Here is a 24,549-nt window from a genome sequence, read left to right as displayed (position 1 = left end):
AGCAGGTTAAGTTCGAAGTTGGGCTATATCGGACTATATCTTGATATCCGATCCGCCGATTTAGGATCTTAGGCCCATAAAAGCCACATTTATTATCCGATTTTGCTGAAATTTGGGACAGTCAGTTGTGTTAGGCCCTTCAACATCCTTCGTCATTTTGGCCCAGATCGGTCCAGATTTGGATATAGCTGTCATATAGACCGATATCTAGGTTATTAGGTTTTGGGGCCATAAAAGACGCATTTATTGTCTGATGTCGCTGAAATTTGAGACAGTGAGTTTAGTTAGGCTTTTCGACGTCCTTCTTCAATTTTGCCCAGATCGGTCTAGATTTGAATATAGCTGCCATATAGACTGATCTCTCGATTAAAGGTTTTGGGCCCTTAAAAGAGGCATTTATTGTCCGATTTCGCTTAAATTTGGGACAGTGCTTTGAGTTAGGCTCTTCGACATTTGTATGCAACTTGGCGCAAATCGGTCCAGATTTGGATATAGCTGCCATGTAGACTGATATCTCGATTTAAAGTCTTGGCCCCATAAAATTCGCATTTATAATCCGATATCACTGAAATTTGACAAAGTCTTACGTTAGGCTTTTCGACATCCGTGTCGTATGTGATTCAGATCGGTTTATTTTTAGATATATCGAGTGTACTTATTAGTATTTGGTCCAAATCGGAACATATTTCGATATAACTGATATGGGACATAAGTTATGAATTTTTCACCGAATTTTGATGAAAGGCGGTTCACATATATACCCGAGGTGGTGGGTATCCAAAGTTCGGCCCGGCCGCACTTAATGCCTTTTTACTTGTTTTATAATTACATTCTTACCTATATTTTTCCAAATATTTAAAGCCCATTCACATTTGATTACATATAGACTCCTTCTGCTTTATTTCATGTGCTATCACCAGATTAATCCCCATGTCCCTGAAGTGGCTGCAAAAATACAAAAAAAATAGAGATTAAAGCTTTGATGTGAATGTAATGAATTGCATAGCATTTTGCCCATATTAGCAACACTCAAAATCCCACTGTGTTGGTGTAGAGAACAATTCCCATTGCACAATGTAAGTGGCATGACTAGGTTCCATTAATTGCAACTACTACTCAACTTTACCTAAGAGTGTCATTTGATATTGCTGTGGAATTTAGACTTTTGGCTCCTTTTCCCCATTCACTTTTGCTTCATACAATTCGTTGTTGTATCTACTTAAAGTTAAATGACACTAAAAACCGCATCGAGCAGGAAAATTTTGACTTATTTACGAAATGCATATTCAGTGAGACCGAACAAGAATAGTTGCAAGAAACTCTAGGCAAAAGTCTAAAATAGGAATGCTAACATATCATGGAAGAGAATAAAACAAAAGCCACTTGTGAATTTTATAAATACGAAATGCCTTAGTCTCAAAGCCGACAAATCCACAGCCCAACCGAAACCAAAGCTTGGAGAATCTCTATAAACCCTCTTCATTCTCTCTTCAGTCTCTCTTTCACTCAAACTGTAGAGAAAAAAAAAACCACTTTCAAACTTGAGTAAATTTCGGTCAAGCATCATCCATGGGGAGCGAAGGGGTTGCGAGAGAGGAAAACAAACAAAAGCAATGAAAAGGAAAGTTTTAAGGAAAATCAACAGTCAGTTTAGCAAATCGCCTTTGATGTCTCTCAGACCACTTTGGTAAAGCTCTTCCCCCCTTCCCTGCTCTCCTAGCCTTGCCTAAAGTCTTCTTTTGGTAATATAATAACTTGTGGTTGTTATACCCTACACCACTGCTGTGGTGAATTTGTTTATAACAGCCAGAAGGAAGAGTGATTGAACCATTGATAAATATACAGATCGACCCAAAATCACTTTCGGATTTGATTTAGCTGTTTGTCTATCGGTCTGTCGTCTGATCGTCTTCAAATTTGGCACAAGCATTTTCTTGGGCCCAGAGCTTCCATATATATTGGGTTGCCCAAAAAGTAATTGCGGATTTTTTAAAAGAAACTAAATGCATTTTTAATAAAACTTGGAATGAACTTTAATCAAATATACTTTTTTTACACTTTTTTTGTAAAGCAAGCTAAAAGTAACACAAGCTGTGAAAAAATATGTCAACGCCGACTATATGAAAAATCCGCAATTACTTTTTGGGCAACCCAATATATATGTTCGTCCGATTTGAAAACCGATTCTCATGAATTTCTGTTCTATGGATTCTCTTATAAGTCTCGACCTAATTGGTGAATTTCATAGAAATCGGCTTTGATTTAGATACAGCTGCCAGATATATGTTCAACCGATTTGGGCTAGTATTGCAATTTTGTTTTCGTCATTTGGTTAACCGATTCACACGGAAATGGTCGCAAAAGATTCCCTTACGACTCCCGGTATTGCTATGGAATTTAATAGAAATCGGTTCAGATTAAGATATAGCTCCCGTATATATTTTCGTCCGATTTTTGAATATTACTCAATAATTAAGTAATTTACTAACCGATCTTCACAACACTTGGCGCGAAGGTTTCTCTTATAACTTTTCTGATGACTGATGAATTTCAGTTTTAGACATAGCTTCCATATATATGCATCTCCCGATTTTCACTTTTAAGGCCTTTGATTATCCATTTAATAATCGATTTTCTCAAAAAATCAAATTTAAGCAAATTTTTCAGAATGCATATCCAAGCTGGTGCAGGGAATCAAAAGGTTGCCTTCGCCCGACTTTAGCCCATCCTTACTTGTTCCAAATAAACTACAGATGGCCATAAGCACTTTCGTTCCCAGTTTTTCAGCTCGTTTTAACTTGCCCTTGTGGTTGTGGCTCCCCACCACTCTCAACTCTCAGCAATGGAATCCTTAGCGTAGACGTAATTTTAATACATTTGCCATTTGGTTGAAGCAAAAGTTAGTCCAATGCCAACCATTGGTAATTGCCATAAAGTACTGCCAGCATTTAGGGAGAAAGGATTAAACGGGATTTTACCGAAAAAAGATACCTAGCCCAAATTAAAAAAAAAAAAAAAAAAAAAAACAAATAAAAGCGTGCTAAGTTCGGCCGGGCCGAATCTTATATACCCTCCACCATGGATCGCATTTGTCGAGTTCTTTTCCCGGCATCTTTTCTTAGGCAAAAAAAAAGGATATAAGAAAAGATTTGCTCTGCTATTAGAGCGATATCAAGATATGGTCCGGTTTAGACCACCATTAAAATATATGTTGGAGACCTGTGTAAAATGTCAGCCAATTCGAATAAGAATTGCGCCCTTTGGGGGCTCAAGAGAGTAAAATAGTGAGATCGATTTATATGGGAGCTGTATCGCGCTATAGACCGATTCAGACCATAATAAGCACGTATGTTAATGGCCATGAGAGAATCCGTCGTACCAAATTTCACGCAAATCGGATAATAATTGCGACCTCCAGAGGCTCAAGAAGTCAAGATCCCAGATCGGTTTATATGGCAGCTATATCAGGTTATGAACCGATTTGAACCATATTTGGCACAGTTGTTGGATATCATAACAAAATACTTCGTGCCAAAATTCATTCAAATTGGATAAGAATTGCGCCCTCTAGAGGCTCAAGAAGTCAAGATCCCAGATCGGTTTATACGGCAGCTATATTAGGTTATGGACCGATTTGAACCATACTTGGCCCAGTTGGTGAATATCATAACAAAATACTTCGTGCAAAATTTCATTCCAATCGGATAAGAATTGCGCACTCTAGAGGCTCGAGAGGAGGTGGTCTATTCCTAAGCGATAGGTGGTCTATCCCTAAGGGATAGGTGGTCTATCCCTAAGGTATAGGTGGTCTATCCCTAAGGGATAGGTGGTCTATCCCTAAGGAAAAAGGATATAAGAATAGATTTGCTCTGCTATTAGAGCGATATCAAGATATGGTCTAGTTTCGATCACCATTAAATTATATATTGGAGACCTGTGTAAAATGTTAGCCAATTCGAATAAGAATTGCGCCCTTTGGGGGCTCAAGGAGTAAAATAGAGAGATCGATTTATATGGGAGCTGTATCGGGCTATAGACCGATTCAGACCATAATAAGCACGTATGTTAATGGCCATGAGAGAATCCGTCGTACCAAATTTCACGCAAATCGGATAATAATTGCGACCTCTAGAGGCTCAAGAAGTCAATATCCCAGATCGGTTTATATGACAGCTATATCAGGTTATGAACCGATTTGAACCATATTTGGCACAGTTGTGGGATATCATAACAAAATACTACGTGCCAAAATTCATTCAAATTGGATAAGAATTGCGCCCTCTAGAGGCTCAAGAAGTCAAGATCCCAGATCGGTTTATACGGCAGCTATATCTGGTTATGAACCGACTTGTACCTCATTTGACATAGTTGTTGAAAGTAACAATAAAAAACGTCTTGCAAAATTTCAGCCAAATCGGATAAGAATTGCGCCCTCTAGAGGCTGAAGAAGTCAAGACCCAAGATCGGTTTATATGGCAGCTATATCAAGTTATGAACCGATTTGAACCATATTTGGCACAGTTATTGGATATCATAACAAAACACGTCGTGCAAAATTTCATTCCAATCGGATAAGAATTGCGCCCTCTAGAGGCTGAAGAAGTCAAGACCCAAGATGGGTTTATATGGCAGCTATATCAGGTTATGAACCGATTTAAACCATACTTGGCACAGTTGTTGCATATCATAACAAAACACGTCGTGCAAAATTTCATCCCAATCGGATACGAATTGCGCACTCTAGAGGCTCAAGAAGTCAAGACCCAAGATCGGTTTATATGGCAGCTATATCAAAACATGGACCGATATGGCCCATTTACAATACCAACCGACCTACACTAATAAGAAGTATTTGTGCAAAATTTCAAGCGGCTAGATTTACTCCTTCGGAAGTTAGCGTGCTTTCGATAGACAGACGGACGGACGGACGGACGGACAGACGGACAGACGGACGGACATGGCTAGATCGACATAAAATGTCGCGACGGTCAAGAATATATATACTTTATGGGGTCTCAGAAGAATATTTCGAGTAGTTACAATCAGAATGACAAAATTAGTATACCCCCCATCTTATGGTGGAGGGTATAAAAAACCTTTTTCAATCAAAAATTCCCTTGCAGGGATCGGCAACATAATTTGGAATAGGTATACCAACCAGGTTGCTGTAACACAACACGCACACAAGAAAGCCAAATACAATTTCTCCATAATACTCAATTTTGCAAATGGCTCATGGAATTGGAAAATATTCTGATTAATATTTTAGCCTTTCCACAGACACATACACACACTCCGTTACACTAGCACGTCATCAAAAGCGAAAGCCCTATTCTGTGGGTAATCCCGGAAAGACCTGTAAGCACATTTTGTCTACTAGCTAAGCTTCTAATAACGAGATTTTGTGATTTTTACTGTAAACATTTGAATGAATGAATGAATTATAAGGACTCAGAGCAGCAGCAGCAGCAGAATGGCATATTTCCTCTTGTTACGATGCTTCCACAAAAGATTGCATGAATAGGGTAAATTTCCCAGAACTTAAAAAGGTAAACAATTTTAAATATTCCTTAAGCGTCTAAGGAAATTTAAACTTAATTTTCAAATTAACTTCAGGATTTTCCTCCAAGAAATTGAGAATGGCTTTCTAAACGCTAATATATATGGAGATTAAGAGCTTATGCTGCTGCCATAGAAAACGAATGCAACAACTATCCCAAGGGAAGATTAACCATAGAGCAAACAATCCTAGTAGCCGGAATTGAGGATTTTAGCCTATACCCTAAAAACAAAAAAATTATTTACTCTAAGAAAAATGGTAAGGCTATTTTCCAAACCAAATTGAAAGCTTTCTAAGGTTTGAAAATGAAACAAACATCTTTATTGTGTAGAAACCCTTAAGCAAGGAGGCATGGGAAATCTCTAATACAAAAATCAATAGAAAAAACGTAAAGTAAAATTATTCCGTTAAGATGGGATTATTTAGAGAAACTATGGGAAACTCCATTTCAATTAAATGCACTAAGATCCATACAAAGGAGCCGAAGCATGAAGCTAAGGGCTATGCAGTCTTTATCTCCAAGGAAATTTCATAAAATGGTAAAATGGTGGTAGAGTATCTAATTCAGCAATGACAAACAGAAGGTTTTTCTGAAAAACAATATTTATCAAAAACAAGTAAAAAGGCGTTAAGTTCGGCCGTGCCGAACTTTGGATACCCACCCACTCGGGTATATATGTAAACCACCTTTCGTCAAAATTCGGTGAAAAAATTCATACCTTATGTCCCATATCAGTTTCATCAAAATATGTTCCAATTTGGACCAAATACTAATAAGTACTCTAGCTATATCTAAAAATAAACCGATCTGAACTATATAGGACACGGATGCCGAAAAGCCTAATATAAGGCTCTGTGTCAAATTTCAGTGAAATCGGATTATAAATGCGCCTTTTATGGGGCCAAGACTTTAAATCGAGATATCGGTCTACATGGCAGCTGTATCCAAATCTGGACCGATTTGGGCCAAGTTGCATAAAAAATGTCGAAGAGCCCAACACAAAGCACTGTCCTAAATTTTGGCGAAATCGGACAATAAATGGCTGTTTTATGGGTCCAAAACCTTAAATCGAGAGATCGGTCTATAGGCAGCTATATTCAAATCTGGACCGATCTAGACCAAATTGAAGAAGGACGTCGAAGAGCCTAGCCAAACTCACTGTCTCAAATTTCAACGACATCGGACAATAAATGCGTCTTTTATGGCCCCAAAACCTAAAACCTAAATATCGGTATATATGGCAGCTATATCGAAATCTGGACCGATCTGGCCAAATTTAAGAAGGACGTCGAAGAGCCTAACCAAACTCACTGTCTCAAATTTCAGCGACATCGGGCAATAAATGCGTCTTTAATGGCCCCAAAACCTAAAACCTAGATATCGGTCTATATGGCAGCAAGTGTGGACCGATCTGTGCGATATTGCAGAAGTATGTCAAGGAGCTTAACTTAACACACTGTCCCAAATTTCGGCGACATCGGATTAAATCAAGAAAATCGGTCCATAAGCCAGCTATATCCAAATCTGAACCGATATGGACCAAATTGAAGAAATATGTCGAAGGGCCTAACACAACTCACTGTTCCAAATTTCAGCAAAATCGGATAATAAATGTGGCTTTTATGGGCCTAAGACCCTAAACCGGAGGATCGATCTATATGTCAGCTATATCCAAATCTGAACCGATCTGAGCCAAATTGACGAAGGATGTCGAAGGGCCTAACACAACTCACTGTCCCAAATTTCAGCGAAATCGGATAATAAATGTGGCTTTTATGGGCCTTAGACCCTAAATCGGAGGATCGGTCCATATGGCAGCTATATACAAATCCAAACCGATATGGACCAAATTGAAGAAATATGTCGAAGGGCCTAACACAACTCACTGTCCCAAATTTCAGCGAAAACGGATAATAAATGTGGCTTTTATGGGCCTTAGACCCTAAATCGGAGGATCGGTCTATATGGCAGCTATATCCAAATCTGAGCCGATCTGGGCCAAATTGACGAAGGATGTCGAGGGGCCTTACATAACTCACTGTCCCAAATTTCAGCAAAATCGGATAATAAATGTGGCCTTTATTGGTCTAAGACCCTAAATCGGCGGATCGGTCTATATGGCAGCTATATCCAAATCTGAACCGATCTGGGCCAAATTGACGAAGGATGTCGAGGGGCCTTACATAACTCACTGTCCCAAATTTCAGCAAAATCGGATAATAAATGTGGCCTTTATTGGCCTAAGACCCTAAATAGGCGGATCGGTCTATATGGGGGCTATATCAAGATATAGTCCGATATAGCCCATCTTCGAACTTAACCTGCTTATGTCCGTCTGTCCGTCTGTCTGTTGAAATCACGCTACAGTCTTTAAAAATAGAGATATAGAGCTGAATTATTGCACAGATTCTTTTTTTTTGTCCATAAGCAGGTTAAGTTCGAAGATGGACTATATCTTGATATAGCCCCCATATAGACCGATCTCCCGATTTAGGGTCTTAGGCTCATAACAGCCACATTTATTATCCAATTTTGTTGAAATTTGGGGTAGTGAGTTGTGCTAGGCCCTTCGACATCCTACGTATAATTGGCCCAGATCGGTTCAGATTTGGATATAGCTGCCATATAGACCGATCCTCCGGTTAAGGGTCTTAAGCCCACAAAAGCCACATTTATTATCCGATTTTGATGAAATTCGGAACAGTGAATTGTGTAAGGCCCATCGACATTCTTCGTTAATTTGGCTCAAATCGGTCCAGATTTGGATATAGCTGCCATATAGATCGATCCTCCGATTTATGGTGTAAGGCCCATAAAAGCCACATTCATTATCCGACTTTGCTGAAATTTGGGATAGTGAGTTGTGTTAGGCCCATCGATATCCTTCGTTAATTTGGCTTAAATCGGTCCAGATTTGGATATAGCTGCCATATAGATCGATCCTCCGATTTATGGTGTAAGGCCCATAAAAGCCACATTCATTATCCGATTTTGATGAAAATTTGGACTGTGAGTTGTGTTAGGCCCTGTGACATATTTCTTCAATTTGGTCCAGATCGGTTCAGATTTAGATATAGCTGCCATATAGACCGATTTCTTGATTTATGGTTTTGGGCCCATAAAATGCTCATTTATTGTCTGATATCGCCGAAATTTGGAACGGTGAGTTAAGTTAAGCCCCTTGCAATACTTCTGCAATATCGAACAGATCGGTCCAGATTTGGATATAGTTGCCATACAGACCGATCTCTTGATTTAAGGTTTAGGGCCATAAAAGAGGCATTTATTATCCGATTTCGCCGAAAATTGGGACAGTGCTTTGTGTTAGGCTTTTCGACATGTTTATGCAACTTGGCCCAAATCGGTCCATGTTTTGATATAGCTGCCATATAAACCGATCTTGGGTCTTGACTTCTTGAGCCTCTAGAGTGCGCAATTGTTATCCGATTGGATTGTAATTTTGCATAACGTGTTTTGTTATGATATCCAACAACTGTGCCAAACATGGTTCAAATCGGTCCATAACCTGATATAGCTGCCATATAAACCGATCTTGGGTCTTGACTTCTTGAGCCTCTAGAGTGCGCAATTCTTATCCGATTGGAATGAAATTTTGCACGACGTGCTTTATTATGATATCCAACAACTGTGCCAAGCATGGTTCAAATCGGTCCATAACCTGATATAGCTGCCATATAAACCGATCTTGGGTCTTGACTTCTTGAGCCTCTAGAGTGCGCAATTCTTATCCGATTGGAATGAAATTTTGCACGACTTGTTTTATTATGATATCCAACAACTGTGTCAAGCATGGTTCAAATCGGTTTATAACCTGATATAGCTGTCATATAAACCGATCTTGGGTCTTGACTTCTTGAGCCTCTAGAGTGCGCAATTCTTATCCGATTGGAATGAAGTTTTGCACGACGTGTTTTGTTATGATATCCAAGAACTGTGCCAAGTATGGTTCAAATCGGTTTATAACCTGATATAGATGTCATATAAACCGATCTTGGGTCTTGACTTCTTGAGCCTCTAGAGTGCGCAATTCTTATCCGATTGGAATGAAATTTTTCACGACGTGTTTTATTATGATATCCAACAACTGTGCTAAGTATGGTTAAAATCGGTTTATAACCTGATATAGCTGCTATATAAACCGATCTTGGGTCTTGACTTCTTGAGCCTCTAGAGTGCGCAATTCTTATCCGATTGGAATGAAATTTTTCACGACGTGTTTTATTATGATATCCAACAACTGTGCTAAGTATGGTTAAAATCGGTTTATAACCTGATATAGCTGTCATATAAACCGATCTTGGGTCTTGACTTCTTGAGCCTCTAGAGTGCGCAATTCTTATCCGATTGAAATGAAATTTTGGACGACGTATTTTGTTATGATATCCAACAACTGTGCCAAGTATGGTTCAAATCGGTCCATAACCTGATATAGCAGTCATATAAACCATTCTTGGTTCTTGACTTCTTGAGCCTCTGGAGTGCGCAATTCTTATCCGATTGGAATGAAATTTTGCACGATGTATTTTGTTATGATATCCAACAACTGTGCCAAGTATGGTTCAAATCGGTCCATAACCTGATATAGCTGCCATATAAACCGATCTTGGGTCTTGACTTCTTGAGCCTCTAGAGTGCGCAATTCTTATCCGATTGGAATGAAATTCTGCACGACGTGTTTTGTTATGATATCCAACAACTGTGCCAAGTATGGTTCAAATCGGTTTATAACCTGATATAGATGTCATATAAACCTTTCTTGGTTCTTGACTTCTTGAGACTCTAGAGTGCGCAATTCTTATTCGAATTGGCTGACATTTTACACAGTTCTCCAACATGTAATTTAATTGCGGTCCAAACCGGACCCTTTCTTGATATCGCTCTAATAGCAGAGCAAATCTTTTCTTATATCCTTTTTTGTCTAAGGAGAGATGCCGGGAAAAAAATCTCGACAAATGCGATCTATGGTGGAGGGTATGTAAGATTCGGCTTGGCCGAACTTAGCACGCTTTTACTTGTTTTTTCTTTTTTTTCAACTTTTTAGTTGCAATGCCTATTTTCCCTACGCTTCGTTGAAAATATTTTTGTAACAGCTTTCCAGACATTTGTTAAAAACTAAATCATATCAATTACATTTATCATCAAACTTTTATTGCATCTGTATATAATGAGCTTTGCTCCCTGATGCAGTGTTTAATCCAACTAACATATGACGGTCCCACAACATTTTATTAACATTTTGGGAATTTGCAATTTATAGAGACTGCCTCAGCCTTAGTCGTAGAGGGCTAAGGTTTCTTTTAAGCATCTTATCAACGACGGCCGTATTGTAATTATAAATACTTATACTGCCTAATTAAAGCTGGAATGTTATTTAAACCCTTCAGGAGTTGCCATATTTTTGTAGAATGCTCTGTATCTCTCTGTATATGCTACCCTCCCCCAGAGTATATGCCAACGCTAATCTTTTGCTTTGGCAAAATCCTCATTTATGCTGTTTTTTCCATAAGAAAGACACTTTTGAAAGGGGAAGAAATGGAGAAAAGGGCAAAATGTGAGGAGGTAAAAAACGAAACAGCAAAAGCAAATGTTAAGCCTCTTATCACAGCCCCAAAACGAATACATAGAACGAAACTCTTTTTCTTTCATAATACTCTACAAATTACACTTAAGGCCTGCCTGGGCTGCCTTGCCTGCCCAACTGTTAAGAAAATAGGCAAAAAAAAAACACAAAACTTGTTCCTGTCGTTGTATTTTATTTCGGGGGGTCTGATGTTCACTTAAAAATTCCTTTGAATGTCTAAGATTCCAACTACTCTTTGTTGTGCAAGTATTTAGCATTTGGGACTAAGCCTTTCCTTTTCAGGCTCAAGTCCTGCTTGGGGAATAAAACAAAAAAATAAAATAATTGACAAAAAGAGAATTTTTGTGGTTCTTTTATAAGCTCTAAATTTTTGTACTTTTTGCATTCAAAAGTTAGTTCTAATGAGCTAAAGTTCACAAAAGGCGTTGACAAAAAAAACTCAGAGTGTGGTTTTGCCATTTAATGACGTGTCTTCTCCGAGTGTGTGCTTTGGCTTGATGTCCTTGATGGCCACTCAAGGCTCAAGTTGCTACATGTGTACATAGTGGTTTTTCATTTTTTTTAGCTTATAATTAACATTTCCTGGTTTGGAAAATGTGAAAATTTGCAGAGAAGGACGCTGAATTTTTAAAAATCAAATAAACATTTATTGAGGTAATCGAATAATATTTGCTATCTATCAGACCAATGAAATTAGAGTTTAACAAAGTGGAAAAACTTTCTTCTTCAAAGATTTGTTAGCATAGCAAATCTACAATTCTCTAATGAAAGCAAACAAAAACATTTGAGAATGTTGTCTATTATGGCCCATTTTCCAAATAAAGAGGCTACAAGTCAAAAGAGAGGGTATTTAACTGGCTTGCAGGCTGACTGACTTCCACACACACACAAACACACACACACACACATTTTGTTTGAAAAGTGTTTTTAGTTTTGTGCGTCATTAAATTTCTATGACATTGCTTTTGGCGCAGTTCAGTTAACAAATCATGGCCTTACAGCAGACAACAACAATTCCTAGAAAGAAAACAAAAAAAACAAAAACGCCATTAAACCCCAATTTTAACGGACCCTAAAATATAAACAGCCATAAAAAGGATTCGGCAGGATTTAATGGCTGGATTTGTGCAGAAAGCGAACTGAAAATATATATGACTATAAAAATATGACAATACTGCACACAGACATAGGACAGCATAGCAACTCACTCACTCATCCACACACGGTCACCCTCATAAAAAGGCTGCGCCAGAAGTTAATGACTTCAAACACCAACAACACCAGAGAGAAAAAATACAAAAATTTAATGTATGTGTAATCATGAAACTTTTGCAAATTTCATAAAGATGTCCAAATGTTTTAGAATGCTGTCCAAAAGGAACAACCTATCGTCCTATTTAATGGCAGAGCAGCGGCAGAGCAGCGGCAGAGCTTCTACAACAGCCCAGAAAAGCAGAATTTATATTTTCAAGATTTAAGAGTGTCTATTAGGCTTCATAAAAACAAATTACTAGAAAAGCTGTGGGACATCTCATTCAACAAAATTGGCTGCCACATAAAAGAGCAAAAACAAACACAAACAAAAGGTGTCACTTAATAGGTCATAAAAATTATAAAAAAATTAAAAAAAAACTAAGTTTGTGTTTTCAAAATGAAGAAAAATAAAACAAGTTAAAAGGCGGGCCGAAATGTCGAAGAGCCAAACTTAAAGCACTGTCCCAAATTTCGGCGAAATCGGACATTAAATGCCTCTTTTATGGGCCCAAAACCTTAAATCGAGAGATCGGTCTATATGGCAGCTATATTCAAATCTCGACCGATCTGGACAAAATTGAAGAAGGACGTCGAAGAGCCTAACTTAACTCACTGTCTCAAATTTCAGCGACATCCGACAATAAATGCGTCTTTTATGGCCCCAAAACCTAAAACCTAGATATCGGTCTATATGGCAGCTATATCCAAATCTGGACCGATCTGTGTGATATTGCAGAAGTATGTCAAGGGGCTTAATTAAACTCACTGTTCCAAATTTCGGCGACATCAGACAATAAATGAGCATTTTATGGGCCCAAAACCATAGATCAAGAATCGGTCTATATGGCAGCTTGACTAAATCTGAACCGATCTGGACCAAATTGAAGAAATATGTTAAAGGGCCTAACACAACTCACAGTCCCAAATTTCAGCGAAATCGGATAATAAATGTGGCTTTTATGGGCCTTAGACCCTAAATCGGAGGATCGGTCTATATGCCAGCTATATCGAAATTTAGACCGATCTGGACCAAATTGACGAAGAATGTCGAAGGGCTCAACGCAACTCACTGTCCCAAATTTCAGCAAAATCGGATAATAAATGTGGCTTTTATGGGCCTTAGACCCTAAATCGGAGGATCGGTCAATATGGCAACTATATCCAAATCTGAACCGATCTAGACCAATTTAACGAAGGAAGTCGAAGGGCCTTACACAATTCACTGTGCCAAATTTCAGCAAAATCGGATAATAAATGTGGCTTTTATGGGCCTAAGACCCTTAACCGGAGGATTGGTCTATATGGCAGCTATATCCAAATCTGAACCGATTTGGGTCAACTTAACGAAGGAAGTCGAAGGGCCTAAGACAACTCACTGTCACAAATTTCAGCAAAATCGGATAATAAATGTGGCTTTTGTGAGCCTAAGACTCTAAATCTGAGAATCGGTCTATATGGCAGCTATATCCAAATTTGGACCGATCTGAGCCAAATTGACGAAGGATGTCGAAGGGCCCAACGCAACTCACTGTCGCAAATTTCAGCAAAATCGGATAATAAATGTGGCTTTTATGGGCCTAAGACCCTAAACCGGAGGATCGATCTATATGGCAGCTATATCCAAATCTGGACCGATTTGAGCAAAATTAACGAAGGATGTCGATGGGCCTTACACAATTCACTGTCCCGAATTTCATCAAAATCGGATAATAAATGTAGCTTTTGTGGGTATAAGACCCTTAACCGGAGGATCTGTCTATATGGCAGCTATATCCAAATCTGAACCGATCTGAGCCAAATTGAAGAAGGCTATCGAAGGGCCTAACACAACTCACTGTGCCAAATTTCATCAAAATCGGATAATAAATGTAGCTTTTGTGGGTATAAGACCCTTAACCGGAGGATCTGTCTATATGGCAGCTATATCCAAATCTGAACCGATCTGAGCCAAATTGAAGAAGGCTATCGAAGGGCCCAACGCAACTCACTGTCGCAAATTTCAGCAAAATCGGATAATAAATGTGGCTTTTATGGTCTTAAAACCCTAAATCGGAGGATCGGTCTATATGGCAGCTATATCCACATTTGGACCGATCTGGGCCAAATTGACGAAGGATTTCGAAGGGTCTAACGCAACTCACTGTCCCAAATTTCAGCAATATCGGATAATGAATGTGGCTTTTATGGGCCTAAGACCCTAAATGGGACGATCGGTCTATATAGCAGCTATATCCAAATCTGGACCGATCTGGGCCAAAATGTCGGAGGATGTCGAAAGGCCCAACGTAACGTACTGTCCCATATTTTAGCAAAATCGGATAATAAATGTGGCTTTTATGGTCTCAAGACCCTAAATCGGAGGATCGGTCTATATGGCAGCTATATCCAAATTTGGACCGATCTGGGCCAAATTGACGATAAATGTCGAAGGGTCTAACACAACTCACTGCCCCAAATTTCAGCAAAATCGGATAATAAATGTGGCTTTTATGGGCCTAAGACCCTACATCGGCGGATCGGTCTATATGGCAGCTATATCCAAATTTGGACCAATCTGGGCCAAATTGACGGAGGATGTCGAAGGGCCTAACACAACTCAGTGTCTCAAATTTCAGCAATATCGGATAATGAATGTGGCTTTTATGGGCCTAAGACCCTAAATCGGAGGATCGGTCTATATAGCAGCTATATCCAAATCTGGACCGATCTGGGCCAAATTGACGAAGGATGTCGAAGGGCCCAACGCAACTCACTGTCCCAAATTTCAGCAAAATCGGATAATAAATGTGGCCTTTATGGGCCTAAGACCTTAAATCAAGAAATCGGTCTGTATGGCAGCTATATCCAAATTTGGACCGATCTGAGCCAAATTGACGAAGGATATCGAAGGGCCTAACACAACTCACTGTCCCAAATTTCAGCAAAATCGGACAATAAATGTGGCTTTTATGGGCCTAAGACCCTAAATCGGCGCATCGGTTATATCAAGATATAGTCCGATATATCCCATCTTCGAACTGAACCTGCTTATGGACAAAAAAAGAATCTGTGCCACATTTCAGCTCAATATCTCTATTTTTAAAGACTGTAGCGTGATTTCAACCGACAGACGGACGGACATGTCTAGATCGTCTTAGATTTTTACGCTGATCAAGAATATATATACTTTATAGGGTCGGAAATGGATATTTCGAGGTGTTGCAAACGGAATGACAAAATGAATATACCCCCATCCTTCGGTGGTGGGTATAAAAAAAAAAACAAGTAAAAGCGTGCTAAATTCGGCCGGGCCGAATCTTATATACCCTCCACCATGGATCGCATTTGTCGAGTTCTTTTCCCGGCATCTCTTCTTAGGCAAAAAAGGACATAAGAAAAGATTTGCTCTGCTATTAGAGCGATATCAAGATATGGTCCGGTTTGAACCACAATTAAATTATATGCTGGAGACCTGTGTAAAATGTCAGCCAATTCGAATAAGAATTGCGCCCTTTGGGGGCTCAAGAAGTAAAGTAGAGCGATCGATTTATATGAGAGCTGTTTCGGGCTGTAGACCGACTCAGACCATAATAGACACGTATGTTGATGGTCATGAGAGGATCCGTCGTACAAAATTTCAGGCAAATCGGATAATAATTGCGACCTATAGAGGCTCAAGAAGTCAAGACCCCAGATCGGTTTATATGGCAGCTATATCAGGTTATGGACCGATTTGAACCATACTTAGTACAGTTGTTGGATATCATAACAAAATACTTCGTGCAAAAATTCATTCAAATCGGATAAGAATTGCGCTCTCTAGAGGCTCAAGAAGTCAAAACCCACGATCGGTTTATATGACCGATTTGAACCATACTTGGCCCAGTTGGTGAATATTATAACAAAATACTTCTTGCAAAATTTCATTCCAATCGGATAAGAACTGCGCACTCTAGAGGCTCGAGAGGAGGTGGTCTATTCCTAAGGGATAGGTGGTCTATCCCTAAGGGATAGGTGGTCTATCCCTAAGGTATAGGTTGTCTATCCCTAAGGGATAGGTGGTCTATCCCTAAGGGATAGGTGGTCCATCCTAAGGGATAGGTGGTCTATCCCTAAGGTATAGGTTGTCTATCCCTAAGGGATAGGTGGTCTATCCCTAAGGGATAGGTGGTCTTTCCCTAAGGTATAGGTTGTCTATCCCTAAGGGATAGGTGGTCTATCCCTAAGGGATAGGTGGTCCATCCTAAGGGATAGGTGGTCTATCCCTAAGGTATAGGTTGTCTATCCCTAAGGGATAGGTGGTCTATCCCTAAGGGATAGGTAGTCTATCCCTAAGGGATAGGTAGTCTGTCCCTAAGGGATAGGTAGTCTATCCCTAAGGGAAAGGTGGTCTATCCCTAAGGGATAGGTGGTCCATCCTAAGGGATAGGTGGTCTTTTCTTAAGGGAAAGGTGGTCTATCCCTAAGGGATAGGTAGTCTATCCCTAAGGGAAAGGTGGTCTATCCCTAAGGGATAGGTAGTCTATCCCTAAGGGATAGGTAGTCTATCCCTAAGGGATAGGTAGTCTGTCCCTAAGGGATAGGTAGTCTATCCCTAAGGGAAAGGTGGTCTATCCCTAAGGGATAGGTGGTCCATCCTAAGGGATAGGTGGTCTTTTCTTAAGGGAAAGGTGGTCTATCCCTAAGGGATAGGTAGTCTATCCCTAAGGGATAGGTAGTCTATCCCTAAGGGATAGGTAGTCTATCCCTAAGGGATAGGTGGTCTTTTCTTAAGGGAAAGGTGGTCTATCCCTAAGGGATAGGTAGTCTATCCCTAAGGGTTAGGTAGTCTATCCCTAAGTGATAGGTAGTCTATCCCTAAGGGTTAGGTAGTCTATCCCTAAGGGATAGGTAGTCTATCCCTAAGGGATAGGTAGTTTATCCCTAAGGGATAGGTAGTCTATCCCTAAGGGAAAGGTGGTCTATCCCTAAGGGAAAGGTGGTCTATCCCTAATTGATTGGGGTCTATCCCTAAGGGATAGGTGGTCTCTCCCTTAGGGATAGGTTTCTTAGTGATTTGTAGTCTTTTCCTGAGGGATATGATGGATTATCCCCCAGGATTATGTGGGCTATCCCTGAGTGATAGCTAGTCTATATCTTAGGGACAGGTTGTGGTCTATCCCTAGAGGTTAGGTGGTCTATTCTTAAGCAATAGGATTTCATTGCCTTTTCGGATAGGTGGTCTTTCACCAACGGATAGGTCGTCTATTCCCAAAGAATAGGTAAATTTCCCTAATGAGTAACATTTTCATACTCTTAGGGGATGGAACATTGTTGGTGTGTCTGTCCGTCCATTAGATGCAATCACGCCACAGCTTTCAAAAGTTGACATAATGAGCTGGTGGTCTCAACTTTATATACATTTTTTCGTCCATCCACCGATTTGGCTTCTTTCGCCACGCTCTAAAGGGCACATGTACTACCCGATTTGTTTTTATTTCATATTTGCTACCTTTGTAGCATAAAATTTTCATCGATTCTTACTGTTAACTTGTGCTTCCTTCAAATGAACCTTCATTAAATCAAGTCTGTGCATTATAACTTTTCAACTTGCCACATCTAAATGATGGTAAGTAGCGGCTGTTATTCACATTCCTAGCTGTTGCTTGATTACACCTACTCGTTTAAAACTTCAAACTGCATAAATGATAAACATTTTCCTTCAAACACTTGGCTATAATGTAAATGTGGCTTATATTTTCTAACGTAATATCTTTCATGTTTCTCACTAACCAAGCGGTTAGCATTTTTTTTTTTTTGCCATAGACTGCCAACAACAGAAATTTTAATTAGAATAAATATTCCTACTGATGTAGCAGGCAAAGGTTGTAACAGACCATTGTATGCAACAAACCGATAATCAGACCGTCTCGCCGGCAATATACAAACGAAAAAAAAAAAAACTTCATACTGATGAAGAGCAATGTTCGATAAACTTTAGGTCTGCATGTTTCACCACATTTTCCGTTTTTTTTTTGTTTTGCACAGAGCTCCTTGGTAAATACAAATTACAATACGTAAATAAACCCTGCTGTATGGAACATGGAAAACAGACATGTAATTTGAAGTACATAGACAGTGGCTCAAATGATAGCAAAAAAATAACAACAACAAAAAGAAATTCGTTAAGTCAATTTTTTATACCCTCCACCATAGGATGGGGGGTATACTAATTTCGTCATTCTGTTTGTAACTACTCGAAATATTCGTCTGAGACCCCATAAAGTATATATATTCTTGATCGTCGTGAAATTTTATGTCGATCTAGCCATGTCCGTCTGTCCGTCCGTCTGTGCGTCCGTCCGTCCGTCTGTCTGTCGAAACCACGCTAACTTCCGAAGGAGTAAAGCTAGCCGCTTGAAATTTAGCACAAATACTTCTTATTAGTGTAGGTCGGTTGGTATTGTAAATGGGCCATATCGGCCCATGTTTTGATATAGCTGCCATATAAACCGATCTTGGGTCTTGACTTCTTGAGCCTCTAGAGTGCGCAATTTTTATCCGATTGGAATGAAATTTTGCACGACGTGTTTTGTTATGATATCCAACAACTGTGCCAAGTATGGTTGAAATCGGTTCATAATCTGATATAACTGCCATATAAACCAATCTTGGGTCTTGACTTCTTGAGCCTCTAGAGTGCGCAATTCTTATCCGATTTGAATGAATTTTGGCACGACGTTTTTTGTTGTGATGTCCAACAACTGTGTCAAGTATGGTTTAAATCGGTTCATAATCTGATATAGCTGCCATATAAACCGATCTTGGGTCTTGACTTCTTGAGCCTCTAGAGTGCCCAATTCTTATCCGATTTGAATGAATTTTGGCACGACGTGGTTTGTTATGATATCCAACAACTGTGCTAAATATGGTTCAAATCGGTCCATAATCTGATATAGCAGCCATATAAACCGATCTTGGGTCTTGACTTCTTGACCCTCTAGAGGGCACAATTCTTATCCGATTTGAATGAATTTTTGCACGAAGTATTTCGTTATGATATTCAACAACTGTGCCAAGTATGGTCCTAATCGGTCCATAACCTGATATAGCTGCCATATAAACCGATCTTGGGTCTTGACTTCTTAAGCCTCTAGAGTGCGCAATTCTTATCCGATTACAATGAAATTTTGCACGACGTGTTTCGTTATGATATTCAACAACTGTGCCAAGTATGGTCCTAATCGGTCCATAATCTGATATAGCTGCCATATAAACCGATCTTGGGTTTTGACTTCTTAAGCCTCTAAAGTGCGCAATTCTTATCAGATTGGAATGAAATTTTGCACGACATGTTTTTTTATGATATCCAACAAGTGTGCCAAAAATGGTTCAAATCGGCTCATAAACTGATATAGCTGTCATATAAACAGATTTGGGGACTTGACTTCTTGAGCTTCTAGAGGACGCAATTCCTACCTGATTTGGCTGAAATTTTGCATGACGTTTTTTATTTTTTATTTTTTCTTTCAACCACTGTGTCAAATAAGGTTTAAATCGGTTCATAACCTGATATAGCTGCCATTTAAACCGATCTGGGATCTTGACTTCTTGAGCCTCTAGAAGTCGCAATTATTATCCGATTTGCCTGAAATTTTGTGCGATGGATCCTCTCTTGACCATCAACATACGTGTTGATTATGGTCTAAATCTGTTTATAGCCCGATAAAGCTCCCATATAAATCGATCTCTCTATTTAACTTCTTGAGCCCCCAAAGGGCGCAATTCTTACTCGAATTGGCTGACATTCTACACAGGTCTCCAACATTTAATTTAATTGTGGTCCAAACCGGACCATATCTTGATATCGCTTTAATAGCAGAGCAAATCTTTTCTTATATCTTTTTTTTTTTGCCTAAAAAGAGATGCCGGAAAAAGAACTCGACAAATGCGATCCATGGTGGAGGGTATATAAGATTCGGCCCGGCCGAACTTAGCACGCTTTTACTTGTTTTTTTTTGTTTTGCACAGAGCTCCTTGGTAAATACAAATTACAATACGTAAATAAACCCTGCTGTATGGAACATGGAAAACAGACATGTAATTTGAAGTACATAGACAGTGGCTCAAATGATAGCAAAAAAATAACAACAACAAAAAGAAATTCGTTAAGTCAATTTTTTATACCCCCCACCATAGGATGGGGGGTATACTAATTTCGTCATTCTGTTTGTAACTACTCGAAATATTCGTCTGAGACCCCATAAAGTATATATATTCTTGATCGTCGCGACATTTTATGTCGATCTAGCCATGTCCGTCTGTCCGTCCGTCTGTCCGTCCGTCCGTCCGTCTGTCGAAAGCACGCTAACTTCCGAAGGAGTAAAGCTAGCCGCTTGAAATTTTGCACAAATACTTCTTATTAGTGTAGGTCGGTTGGTATTGTAAATGGGCCATATCGGTCCATGTTTTGATATAGCTGCCATATAAACCGATCTTGGGTCTTGACTTCTTGAGCCTCTAGAGTGGGCAATTTTTATCCGATTGGAATGCAATTTTGCACGACGTGTTTTGTTATGATATCCAACAACTGTGCCAATTATGGTTTAAATCGGTTTATAACCTGATATAGCTGCCATATAAACCGATCTTGGGTCTTGACTTCTTGAGTCTCTAGAGTGCGCAATTTTTATCCGATTGGAATGAAATTTTGCACGACATGTTTTGTTATGATATCCAACAACTGTGCCAATTATGGTTTAAATCGGTCCATAATCTGATATAGCTGGCATATAAACCGATCTTGGGTCTTGACTTCTTGAGTCTCTAGAGTGCGCAATTCTTATGCGATTGGGATGAAATTTTGCACGACGTGTTTTGTTATGATATCCAACAACTGTGCCAATTATGGTTTAAATCGGTCCATAATCTTATATAGCTGCCATATAAACCGATCTTGGGTCTTGACTTCTTGAGCCTCTAGAGTGCGCAATTCTTATCCGATTGGAATGAAATTTTGCACGACATGTTTTGTTATGATATCCAACAACTGTGCCAATTATGGTTTAAATCGGTCCATAATCTTATATAGCTGCCATATAAACCGATCTTGGGTCTTGACTTCTTGAGCCTCTAGAGTGCGCAATTCTTATCCGATTGGAATGAAATTTTGCACGACATGTTTTGTTATGATATCCAACAACTGTGCCAATTATGGTTTAAATCGGTCCATAATCTGATATAGCTGCCATATAAACCGATCTTGGGTCTTGACTTCTTGAGCCTCTAGAGTGCGCAATTCTTATCCCATTGGCATGAAATTTTGCACGACGTGTTTTGTTGTGATATCCAACAACTGTGCCAAGTATGGTTCAAAACGATCCATAATCTGATATAGCTGCCATATAAACCGATCTTGGGTCTTGACTTCTTGAGCCTCTAGAAGTCGCAATTATTATTCGATTTGCCTGAAATTTTGTACAATGGATCCTCTCTCGACCATCAACATACGTGTTTATTATGGTCTGAATCTGTTTATAGCCCGATACAGCTCCCATGTAAATCAATCTCTCTATTTTACTTCTTGAGCCCCCAAAGGGCGCAATTCTTACTCGAATTGGCTGCCATTATATACAGGTCTCCAACATATAATTTAATTGTGGTCTAAACCGGATCATATCTTTATATCGCTCTAATAGCAGAGCAAATCTTTTCTTATATCTTTTTTTGCCTAAGAAGAGATTCGGCCCGGCCGAACTTAGCACGCTTTTATTTGTTTTAATAATGTAATGCTTTTTATATGACTACATTTCATAATTTTTTAACCTCCCGCTTAATAGTTTCTCAGTTAGTTTTTTCTTGGCACCTTTTCTGTGAGCCACTGTTTTACCCATATGCCTCCCAAGACTGGATTGCTTTGTTAAGCTAAAATTTGTACAAGCAAAAATGCAGTTAAAACATTTAGTCCCATTCTAAAGGGGGCTCTTGCCTTTTAGTTTCTCCTTCCTTTCGTCCGCCCATCCGTCCTTCTGTCTTTCCTTCCTAGCGCTTCAATTTCCTAAAAGGTAAACATACATACTACGTAACTCCTCACTGGTATTTTTGTTTCCCTCACTTTTATCCTGTAAACGTTTCAAAATTTTCCCCGCAAAAGTTTTTAACTCTGAGTTCTGGGTATTTTACCCCATGGTCCGCAATTTTCGGTTACTATGTGTGTGTGTGTGTGTGTGGAATGTGAGAATGTGAATGATGTGATTGAGCATGGGGATGATGTTCGTTCGGCTGCTGAATCCTTGTTTGGTTGAGTTAATCTGTTTTGTATTGGTACGACTAGTCAGTGTGTGTCTGGAAAACAGGAGTAAATTAGGGGTAGACACACACAGGCAATGCAGAGGGCCTTATAAAAATCCTTAGAAAAATTATACAACGACCCTCCCCCTTACCCTAATTTTCAGAAACGCCAGATCTCGGAGATGGGTGGTGCGATTTAAGCGAAATTTTGTGTGTACTCTAAAAATAAAAATTTGGTATCCAAATTTCGGATGGGGTACCTAGGGGGGCCGCCCCACCCTAAAACCGACCAAACATATATTTTGAGCAATCACGACAATATGGGACTCAAATGAAAGGTATTTAGGATAAGAAAACGTACCTGATATCCATTTGTCGAACCAAGTGGTAGGGCGACCACCCCAACCCCCAAAACACCCCTAAATCGGACATATTTACCGACCATGGCAATATGAGACTCAAATGAAAGGTATTTGCGAGTAGAATACGAATCTGTTATACAAATGTGGGACCACGTTTCTGGGGGTCCACCCCTTCCACAAAACACCCCCCAAACAGGACTTATTTACTGACCATGACACTCATGGGGCTTAAATAAAAGGTATTTGAGTGTAGAATTAGAATCTGATATCCAAATATGAGACCATGTATTTGGGGGGCCGCTTCTCCCCCAAAAACCTCCCCCAAGGGGACATATTTACGACCATAGCCACATGGGGCTCAAATGAAAGGTCTTTGGGAGTAAAGCACAAATCTAATATCAATATTCGGGAAAAGTGTCTATGGGGCCAGCCCACAACACCACCCAACCCCCAAAACACCCCTGAAACGAAAAGTGCAATGATATTTTTTCCGGGCTCAGTGTTTAGGGGCCCACCCCAAAACACCCCTAAATCGGGCATATGTACCAACCATGTCAATGAAAGGTATTGGGGGGTAGAGCAAGAATTGATACCCATTTTTGGAACCAATTTTCTGGGGATCTACCGCTTTCCCAAAATATTCCACAAACAGCAATTTTTAGTGACCATCGCAATATGGGGCTCAAATAAAGGTATTTGGGAGTATAATACGAATTTGATATCCAAAATGTAGGACCATGTATTTAGGGCATCATCCCTTTCCCAAAACACCCCCAAAGGGTCAACATTTTTCGACCATGCCAATATGTGGCTCAAACGAATTTGATAACCTATTTTGGGGCCATCCTGTAAACTCCTCTTAAGCCAATGGCAATATGGTCTCCCAGGGCCAAGTATCTGGGAGACCACTTCTCCCCCGAAAACACCACTAAAACAGATATCATGAGAATATCGGGCTGAAATTAAGTATTTTAAGAATGGAGTACACCTTACATCCATTCTTAAATTCGTACACCAATGCGCTTTTTATAGGCTTAGGACCTTTATTATATGCTATATGTATATATGCCGTGATATGGACCATATTGAGGTCGGACTTCGGGGGCCTTAGTACATCTTACTGTTCCAAGTTTTAGCTAAATTAGGTAATAAATGCTCCTATTATAGGCCTAAGACCCCAAATACGGTCCGATTTCAACCATATAAGCTTAGCATATCAACGGGCCTAATAAAACCAACTGTTGTATTTCAGCGAAATCGAGTAATAAATGTGGCTTTTATGTGGCTGAATCGGCAGATCGATCTATATGGCCACTATAAATAATACTAGCTGGACAGAGCCCGCTTCGCTGCGCCTTCTTTAACTCTCTAACATCACTAGGGGGGACACTTCGCCCTGAATGTGGATATCGAATTCGTACTACCGTAGGCTCGCCGTTCGGATTCGACTATAAAAAAAGGTCCATTATCCTTGATAAACTCAACTTGAATTGAAAAGTACTCATTGATGTGTTAGAAGTTT

General features: G+C 39.5%; 1 long non-coding RNA gene across 1 annotated transcript in view; it reads right to left on the bottom strand.

Annotated features, from left to right (window-relative positions):
- The window catches only part of LOC131994264 (uncharacterized), a 116,297-nt gene that overhangs the window by 45,684 nt on the left and 46,064 nt on the right, over positions 1-24,549 (bottom strand). Inside the window, exon 2 of the long non-coding RNA XR_009396582.1 lies at positions 838-945. This is a non-coding gene — a long non-coding RNA (uncharacterized LOC131994264). The remainder of the gene's footprint in view (positions 1-837; positions 946-24,549) is intronic.

The sequence above is a fragment of the Stomoxys calcitrans genome, chromosome 1 (assembly GCF_963082655.1).
Source record: "Stomoxys calcitrans chromosome 1, idStoCalc2.1, whole genome shotgun sequence".
Taxonomy (NCBI): Eukaryota; Metazoa; Arthropoda; class Insecta; order Diptera; family Muscidae; genus Stomoxys; species Stomoxys calcitrans.
The sequence above is the reverse complement of the archived record's forward strand: the minus strand, read 5'-3'. Positions and strand labels throughout refer to the sequence as shown.